Source organism: Callithrix jacchus, chromosome 17, assembly GCF_049354715.1.
Source record: "Callithrix jacchus isolate 240 chromosome 17, calJac240_pri, whole genome shotgun sequence".
Lineage (NCBI taxonomy): Eukaryota > Metazoa > Chordata > Mammalia > Primates > Cebidae > Callithrix > Callithrix jacchus.
This window is the reverse complement of record NC_133518.1, coordinates 34,956,490-34,966,687: the sequence shown is the minus strand read 5'-3', so window position 1 is coordinate 34,966,687 and position 10,198 is coordinate 34,956,490. Positions and strand designations below refer to the sequence as shown.

Sequence of the window (10,198 nt, the reverse complement as noted above, 5' to 3'; positions counted from 1 at the left end):
TTGCATCCAAAAAAAGAAATGGCATTCTCTTTCTTGTGACTTCTCACAGCACAGTAAGCCTCCATGGCACTATAATCCTAATTAACGTTCATCTTCCTCACTGTGTTCAAGTGTGAAAAATGCAAAGCAGCAACCCTCTTCACAGGGAATCAGGCTCCCAAGAGGCTGCCGTTTCAGAAGGTGTGTCTCAAACTCGATTCTAAGTCTTCCACTCTAACAGGGATTATGTGTCTTCACTCTGAAAGCTGATAACCTGAGGAATTAAAGAGCCGAGACAGGAAAGGAAAACTAATGCAAGGAAAATGCTAGTTTTGATGTTATTTTATTTTTTTACTTAATATGAAGGAGTCATATGGGTATAGGCCAACTAATGCTAGAGGAAGAAGAATACTAGGAATTACAATAGTAAAGAGTGGGGTGAGGGCAAGAAGGAGATGAAGATGGAGAGAAAAACAAAAACAGAAAAAGCACAGCTCAAAGGGGAAAGGCAGCAGGGCAGCATCCTGACTTTTGTGGGCTTCTTCCTCCATAAAAAAATAAAATTTAGATTTTACTACTACACGGGAATGAAGATGAATACACTTATATTATGTATGAAAATATTTTCTTCAACCTGAAAGTTCATCTTTTTCTTCTGATTTTGAAAGAAATAAAAACATTTTTGTGTGCTCCTAAAAGTGCTGTGGGCCTAAGCACTGGGCACACTGTGGCTAATGATTAAGTCGTCCCTGGCAGATAGAGAGAGAGGGAGGGAGGAGGAACATGCTGCTTAGAAGTGAGAGGCAAGTCAAAGCAAGAAAAAGAAAAACTAAATAAGCATATTTGTTGGTGTATTTTCATCATTAGATATACATTATGTATTAAATTATTCATAATCATGCCAGGTAGCCTTTATTTAATACTGCGTGCTAAGCACATTATATTATCTCACTCATCCACATAATAACCTTCAAGTTAAGCAGAAGATGTATCTTGATGCTTCAGGGCCTCTTGTGTCATAGGCTAGAAAAAGGAATTGAATGCAATCAAAAATGTACAGTGAGGTGCACAGAACTCCATTCTCCACCCACTTTTCCCCTGGACCCCCTTTAACATCCCTGGATTTAGCAGTCACCCATTGCCCGGTGACTACAAAATGTACAGCTCCAGCTGTTTTTGTTAGAATGTTTTCAATGGTCAATAATAAGATTCTTATCCAAATGATGATAAAGGATACAGATGGCCAGTAAGCTATCAAGGCTACCCCCTGGTATCCTTAGAATCGCTCTATTTAACCTGCTCATCACTCTTTACTTGAATCATTGCAATATCATCCTACAAGGCCTTTTACCTCAAGTCCCTTTGACCCATGTCCCCACTGCTACCAGAATTATGTTTCCAGATGGCCTAATAAGGGAAGAGAAAAGCATGTCAATGTTTTATGTAACTTCCTGTAGTAACTCCCCTTTAGCTTCTGGATATGATCCATGTATTTTTTTATTCAGCAAATACTTACTGGGAGCTCCATGTCAGGTTTGGGTTTGGTGATATGGATGAAAGATGAACAAAATGGATGGAGTCCCGGCCTTCATTGGCATGTACAGTCTAGGAGACTCTGGAGGGAGTGGATGGAAGGACCTAGAGTGAAGTCCTGATCCAGACAACAGAGCCACTAACCTGTTTTTAAGGAAAATCAGCTTGATGGGCTTGGTGGGGAAGGAGCTGCTAAAGAATCAGATAGTAATGTTCCCAGTGCTCTTCAGTGTTCTCAGAATTCCTTGAACCTTATTAAATTGCTCACCATAGTGTCTTCATAACTGTTATGTCCCAGCCCTTCCCCTTGGAAAGCTAACTTTTTTTTCCCTAATGTCTAAAACTTCTGTGCACATTATTTCATTTCATGTATCTGCTTATTTATACCCTGCTTTGATCCTCCTTCAGCCCCCCAAAGAAAACATCTGGGATTTGGGATTGCTTGACCCATAGTAGGAACTACTCAAAAATGCTGAACACCTTGACAAGTGAAAAAACTGAGACCCAGAAAACTTAAATCTGTTGCCCAAGGCCAACCAACTAAATTTCCTCTGAAAACCACATAAAGTTGGAAGGGTTATCATGAAAAGTAAGTTCTCCACCATAGGCAGTGTCTGAGGACAACGTGGATGCCACAGATCATAGATCATCCTGAGGTCCTTGTGGCCTTGTTCAAGCTGTGATTCTACAAAGCCAAAAGCAGGTTGGTAATTTACAACCCCTTACAGAACTTCCTAAATTTAAATAAATTTTACAGCAATTTTATCTCTTAAGTTCAAGATTTTAAATATTTTAAAGAATTTTTGGATAATGCCTACAGATATTTTTCTAAAGAAGTTTAATAGGTTCTAGTCAAATATACATTCTAATGAGAACTCAAAATTATATTTATCTATATAATGTTATTTAGCCTTTTAGGAAATCAGTGTGCTATAGTAAAAACATAACACATTTTGTTTATTCATTTATTTACTTTTATCTCACCTTAGACCTAGACACACATTTTGAATTGTGTCCAGGAAAGCAGTTGCAAGTGAGTGAGTTACGGTGAATGCCCGAAACAATAATGCAACTTCTGGAAATCCCATGGTGCCAGCCAAAGTTGTCAATGAACCAATAATTAACTTTGAGGAATGTTTTGGTTTATAGATACTTCTAATGACTATGCTGAAATCATGTGAAATAGCCCTCATCAGCATCAACAAGTATTCGTTAGGCTTACCGTGTAGATAGATTAATGAGGATAGGAACCCTTAAATGTCCAAAACTGACATTGCCTCAGGATGCCCTCTTGGGTTCTTAAGCCTAGTTTTTATTTAATTAGAGTCCTCAGCTTTTTATTGGACATTCTACCTTCAAATTATAATAAAAGTAATTATAAAAATATTATCATTCTTATTTTGACTATGCAACTCATTTCTGGAATATGCCTGGCATAGAGCAGGGTGAAATCATACTTAGAAAAAAGCACCCAAAACATTCAAGACATTTTGGTAGGATTCATCTCTCCTAAAAATTTCCTGGTCTATTCAGTGACATCCACTGACCAGTATTGCATACGTTCAATTCTACGGTTTAATCAGTTATTTTTGAACTTAACACCAAGCATTTTCCTACCTCTCTAGAAATGCCAGAGAGGAATCCAATATTCTCCAAGCTCAAGAAACACGCTATTTTTTATATATATATACCACCTAGTCAAGTATCTTCTTTTCCCAGACACGTTCTCTGTGGATGTGAGCTGCAGAGACCTGCCAATTCAACTCTCGATGATAAACAAACCCTATTTGTCTTAAAATTTTCTCAAGGTATAATTTTATCTGTAAGTTTCATTTCAAATTGTGCCTAGAAGGTTGCCCTATGTTTGCAGAAAACCCAGCTTGTTAACAGTAGAACTCAAATACTAAACTTATAAAGATAGTCCAACAGAAGCACCCAAGACAAACAGAAACTTTCAAAAGTTGTAAATAACCAAAGGACACACAACTGATGTTACCGAGTTGCAATATCACAGGCTCATAGTAAATGAGTACAACATGGCTTGAAATATAGGTCGTTTCTCCCATTACCTAATTCAATGTGCACAACACACTCAGATCTTTGCCTTCACTAAAAAAAGTAAACAGCGTGATGACATCATTCACAGCCAATCAAAACACAGCCTCCATGGCTAGGGAAGTGCTGAGAGATCCTTCTGCAACTGAGCATGAGAGTGAGCATGGAATATGTTTGATAAGCCTGTTTTAGTACATGCCCAGGGGTTCTAAGTTGTATTTACAAAATAGCATTTGTTGCTGCTTCAAAAACAGCTGAGGGTGGCCAGCAATATATCACATTCCACAAGAGGAGCAATTGTGGTGATGGACACAGGATGACCAGGAACAACCTTTGTTCGTCGCTCCATCACATGGCTCAATAATAAATATTACTCATCCAGTGTACACATAGGATGTGGTGAGGCAAAACCCTCTCCCAGAGGTCAGAGTACACTCCCTTTTCCAGGCAGATCCCTTAATCAAATTTATTGTCTTTACTTTGGGGATCTACAGTTTTCCCATCAAGTAGAAACCAGTCTTGGAACAACAGATTGGGGCCTATTTATTATAGTCACTTTCAAGTTCTCCTTTTTTTCTTCTGAGTCCCAAACAGTTCATGGTCCCTTGGTCTTGATTAAACCAGTCTTGTATTTTGAAGTTGTGCTTTCTCTCTTATCTAGCCTCCCCTAAGTTCCAAATGATCTCACTTTGCAGCTTCATTGACTAGAGATACCACAAAAATCAGAAGTAACTGATAATGTACTTGGAAGCACAGGTCCATTTTATGAGATTCTGTCTTTCTGGTTTTTCACAAGAACAGTCTTCTCTCAATACAGGGTCATAGATTTATTACTAGGCATTAGCAGAATTATAAAATAGTGTTGTGCAATACACAGTATAATCAGTTTAACACAAAATATTGTATTAGTTTAAAAACACAAATATACTATAGTTTTCCATTTTTTTCTGTAATAAAATAGCCTATTTTCTTAGAAATTCTAAGTATATAGAAAACATCACACTTTACGCCTTCATATGCAGAAAAGCCGTAAGAAAGAGAACTGATAGAACTGGCACTCAAATGCCTACCTTGGACTCACTGGAAAAAACGACAACATCTGACACAAAGTCCATCCTCTGAACCTCTTTACTAACTAGGAATAACCCCGTTTTATAAGTACGGCCTCACTGAGGACCAAATCTGAGCCTAGTTCAATCCCTTCGCTGTGAATGATGCCTTTCCAAGAAGGACTACAAAGATCAGAAAGGCCAGTCCTTGTCTGGATAGCCTGGTTTCTGGAGCAAGTGCCCAACCCATGACTCTAGTCAAGTACCTCACACTTGTTCTGATCCTCCTAGTTGGAGGAAAATATTTATCATTGGAACTCACTGGGCATCTGCATTCTTTTGTTGATGTGGTTTGGCTGTGTCCCCACTCAAATCTCATGTTGAATTCCCACATGCTGTGGGAGGGACCCGGTGAGAGGTAACTGAATCATGGGAGCAGGTCTTTCCCATGCTGTTCTCTTGATAGTGAATAAGTCTCATAAGATCTGATGGTTTCAAAAAGAGAAGTTCCCCTGTTCAAGCTCTCTCTTCTCTTGTCTGCTGCCACCCACATAAGATGTGACTTACTTCTCCTTGCCTTCTGCCATGATTGTGAGGCCTCCCCAGTCATGTGGAACTGTACGTTGATTAATCCCTTTTTCCTATATTAATTACCCAGTCTTAGGTATGTCTTTATCATCAACGTGAAAATGTACTAATACACTTGATAGATTTAAAATTCCTCCTCCTTCAGTAAAAAACTGTCTCGGGACAATGGCACGTAATAAAATCTACACCTGCCACATTCCTAAAATCTAGGCTTTTTCTTGACCAGAAGTCACTCGCAAGGCTGAGCGGTTTCAAAAATCAGTGAGGGCTGGGCATGAACCAATCCATTTTATCTCTACTGCGTCCTCAAGCTAACCATCCTCATTTACTTACCTTTACTCACCTACATCTCCCCAGTCTCTGGGACACTCTTCCTACTGTATTGATATTTATCTTTTCTCTGCAATGTAGAGGTCGTGTCTCAGACACCCAACCATACATGCTGTCGCAGTCGACATGAAAATGTTAAGATTCCCAGGTCCGACTCCCTACCAACATAAGTGTTTTCCCTGACTAGGATAGCTGCTCTGGTGGCCTTGTAAATTTGCCCATTGGATTTTATTTCCCTCCTAAAGTCCAGAGTTTAATGGGGGGAAGTTAAGGCACATTTTCTCAAGCCTCAAACCCTATGGCCCCCAATAAAAAGGGTTTGAGTCTTGAGAAAAGGTGGCTTGAGAGTACAAATGGAAAATTGAAAGCTTCCAGATAGCTGTCAGTCTTTTCCATTGGTGCTCTCAATCTAAGAAGAGATTTTATCTGAGCATCATAAAAAAATGCCAAACAACAAGCCCTTCTCTATTTTGGTCAGTTCAAATCAGTTAGTGATTTTTGCACTTCCTAATATTTTAAAGGACTGTTGAAAGACTGTCCTAACGTTTCTTTTGACATTGTTAAGAAAGTTTTTTTGGAACTACTCCAGAAAAGATTCCAAGTTGGGGCTGGAGGAAAAGAGCCAAAGGCATAATATGGTTTGTATTTAAAGCTTCTCCATATCAGATGAGATTATTTTGTAGAAAGCTCCTTTTTCTTATGCATATTTTTAAGCTACACTTTGCCTGCTGAAATGTAGCCAGTGGAATTATTGAAGCCCCGAACTTCTTTCTGAAAAGTAGCAGGAAATACACTTCTTAGAGAGAAATGACATTTCTGAAGTGGAAGAATTGGTAGAAATTGTTAAGTTTCTCAGAGGGAAATTTTTCCTCACAAAGTTGGTGGCCCAGGCTCTGGTGAGCCCCAGGCCTAGCCTTCTGCAAATCTGAGAAACTGTCAAGTTGAGCTTGGGTGCAACCTCCTGCACCTCACACTGGCACACAAAGGACTAAACACTTTACGTCTTTGTCTGACCAATGCCAAGAAACCCCCTGAGAGTGTCCTACTGAACTACTACAGAAAATATTCTGTAATTTGGAATGTCATTGGAGGCAACAATTTTTAAAGAAATCTTGAAAATCATCCAGAAGGGTTATTTTCAGTACTGTTAATTTTTAGTACTTTAGCTGAAAAATCTCTGTCTTCAAAAGAAAAGTGTCAAAAAGACTAAGGTATAATTAAGTGAACCAAGAGCTACAACTGGTTAGAGCCCCTTTTCTTTCCAGAGGGAGAGCCTGGGAATCTCTAAAGATTTTAAAATCCATTATTCTAATCCAGTCCCTTCAATTCACAGATGACAAATTTGAGCCCCAAAGTGAATCAACTTGTCCAACATTACCAAATGAAACAATCACAGAAGTCCAAAACTCCTCAAGGGCATGTCTCTACGGTCGCTAGGCCTGACATAGGCCCTCGAAAGCCCTGTAATCAATGCTAATTACCTGAATTCAACAATTTATGCTATGGTGTTAATGACTGATACAATCTTTAAACATTACCCTTCTTAGGGGTGTTTGCTTTCATTTAAACGGGACTCAGTTCCTCAGATCAAAGGAGGAGTATCTAAGAGCACAAATGTAGATGTTGTCAATAGGCTTGTTGGTACAGGAGAAAATTGAGGGTAGTATAACAGAACCTCCAGAGACAGATTCTGTCATTTGACAATCATACACAATTTTATAATTTAATTGTGTGCATGTTGAAGGAAGGGCAGGAGGGGAAGGGGATAAAAATATCTGTTATTTTCATAAAAGTAGCTAAAATAAGAAAACCCAAACCAAATAACATTGACTGGTGCAGAATGCTGAAGTTTGAATAAGAACATTCAGAATTGGTTCTACATTAATTCAAGTCAGGACATGTTGTTAGCTACTTCTGATATCATCACGCATCTGTGTAATTTACACTGCTCTGTGGCTTACCATGAGCAGAATGTTTTCTGTTTTAAGATGAGTATATAAGCTTTCTTTTAGTTTAAAGTTTGCCTTGACAAAACAAAAATAGGGTTTTTAGGCCCTATCAAGTTATGCCTTAAGAGCATGATAATAGGAGCTTTTAGGCCTTGAAAATATATTTGTTTCTTCTTCTATTTCTTCTAGCCCATAAGTCGAATACATCATAACTGCAGAAATAAGTGGATTATTAAAGCAAATTTGTTTAAATTGGGTAATAGTTTCTACCAAATGGCAGCAGGTATTATGCTGTGAGCCAATGTGTAAATGAAAAATAAAGAGTCATTCCATTTGTCAGAGATCTAAAACGATAGACTCCCTGGAAAAACTGCACCACCCAACACTATCAGCTTCATTCACTGCTCAACCAGCCTGATCAGACACTTTTCCTCAGTACTCATGACTACATTTTTATTATTACTTTGAGGGTTAGTTGATGATGACAGGAAAAAAAAACGAAACTCACATCAATTATGGTTTCACATTTACTGCAAAGGAAGAGGTTCGATTTTCCAATGTGCTGCAAATCCCAACCGTCCAAAGTCGCACTGTGACTGTCATTTTGACAGACATGAGTCAAAATCACAAATATCTAATTTAAAACATTATGGAGTTGCTTATTTTTCTGCAAGGCATAAATGCTGGCAACACATGAAACTGAATAATACTGAATTCATTAGGAATTCACAAGAGTGGTGAAAGTTTTCTATCTTGAAGATAGGAGTTAAAAAAAAAACACTTACATTCTTCATTCTGTCAAAATTATATTTGATGAGAAAATTGAGGGGAAATTCCAAAATATTTCCTTATCCAATTCTACTATCAAATGACAAATATCTTATTTTGCCATCAATCAAATCATTGTCCTTTTCGCCATTTTGGTGACTCCATCAAAGGATATTCTGCTCAACTGTTTGCATATGTGCAATTGTGACTCAAGATGGTACAGAGGAAGAAATCCTGCTTTCTTAACTCTCAGAGAATATCACTAAGGATTACAATGTCTTTAAATTTGTTCAAAAGAGCAGAAATGATTAAAATACCCATGGAAGGTTCTCTAACAGTCAGAATTCTTGTGGAAAATAAAATAACAAAAGTTACCTGTTGTTGCCACGTATCAACTTCCACATTTGGCCTAGACATCTACAGAAAGACCTCAGTCTTGCTCTCTAAAAACAACCAATTGTCTGCCTTGCCTTATGAAGATCTGCATGCTTATCACATAGTTCTAGCCTTTGTTGAGCTCTAGGTTTGTTGAGAAATATGGTTACATTCACGAATTGTGAGAGACAGCTGCTTCATTTTTGGAATACAGAGAAAGCGCTAGTAATCAGTTTGCAGAATCTTTAATAACCAATATGGCACGGGCGCAGACAAGTCAAGACTGACACTGGCCACAAATAATTGGTATCAATGCGTTGGAGCATACTCACTGAGTACCCATTATTTTATCCTTCAAAAATAACAATGAGATTGCAACATAGGTATCAACATAGAAAGATGTCCAAGTTATAGCCAAGTGAGAAAACAAATTTTCATAACGAGAGGTGTAACATGGTCCAGTTTATAAAGGAATCTTAGAGGAATCGAGTGAGACTTAGAGATTACCCACACAGGATTCTGGCAAACGTGCAGAACCTTGGCAAAAAGATCTCCTGAGAGTCTTACTCCTGAATTCTAGTCCTAAATCTACTAGGTTGCTTAACTCTTACATACCTTGGGTTCTACGAAATCAAGGAGTTAAACTAGAAAATCATTACACTGTTCCAGTTCTCATTTGTCATGAGTATAAGAGCAATTCTTTCTTAGTTCCCTTTAGTGAAAGAAGTGTTTGAAAAAACCTACTTCAAAGATTATTGTGAGGCTTTAAAAGAGCAGGTTTGTGAACACACATTGTGAACTGTGAATATAGTATAATAACAATAATAATCCATAGCTTGAAAAGCTATGTACTACATACATTATAGCCTGTACTACAATTTATTATTCATTCTAGTTCTTCTTAACTTCAGCTCACTTGGGGATATTACGTACACAAATTCTTCATCATTAAGCCCAGAGCCCTAGGTTTAAGGTTACTTTAGAGGCTAAACCATATCAAATATCAGCCTCAGGGGTAAAAAAATCTGTTGCAGCAAAGTTGACTTAATTAAACTTCTGAAAAGTAAATCCTATTTTCCCACTGATGTCCTTATTGACATCAGAATCACATCTCCTAGAAAATATTTCAGTGGATTAGGTTGCAAACTCATTTTTCTATTTAAAGAATTATAGAAGTTGACTAAATATCTTTGAAGGGTCTCTGTCAACTAAAACAGTCTATGGTTCTGATTCTATTGTAGGATTCAGTACAGGAGTTGCCCTGTCTCAAACTGGGATGCCAATGGGCGTATCCCACTCCGATTTTCATGGGGTCTTAGGAACGTGTCTCCCCTCTTGATGTCAATCTGGTTTACTCCAAATTTGTTTCTTTTTTAACTGTGTGGCCACCAAGGACAGAAATAGAATTTGGACTGATGTCACTGAAGGAAAAATTCAATGTAAAAAAACTTTCTAACAACCAGAGCTGTCTAATAAAGAAGTAGCCAGTGATAGAAGAAACTGAGTTACTATGGTAGGAGAAAATAAACAGAGCGAGCTCACCGCTTATTGGGGATGAGTATCCATTTTAGG

The 10,198-nt window shown here is 38.0% G+C and overlaps 1 long non-coding RNA gene across 1 annotated transcript in view; it reads right to left on the bottom strand.

Moving 5' to 3' along the window:
* The window catches only part of LOC144579986 (uncharacterized), a 31,568-nt gene continuing 21,370 nt past the window's right edge, over nucleotides 1-10,198 (bottom strand). Inside the window, exons 2-3 of the long non-coding RNA XR_013528793.1 lie at nucleotides 1,331-1,386; nucleotides 1-253 (exon numbers count right to left, since the gene is read on the bottom strand). This is a non-coding gene — a long non-coding RNA (uncharacterized LOC144579986). The remainder of the gene's footprint in view (nucleotides 254-1,330; nucleotides 1,387-10,198) is intronic.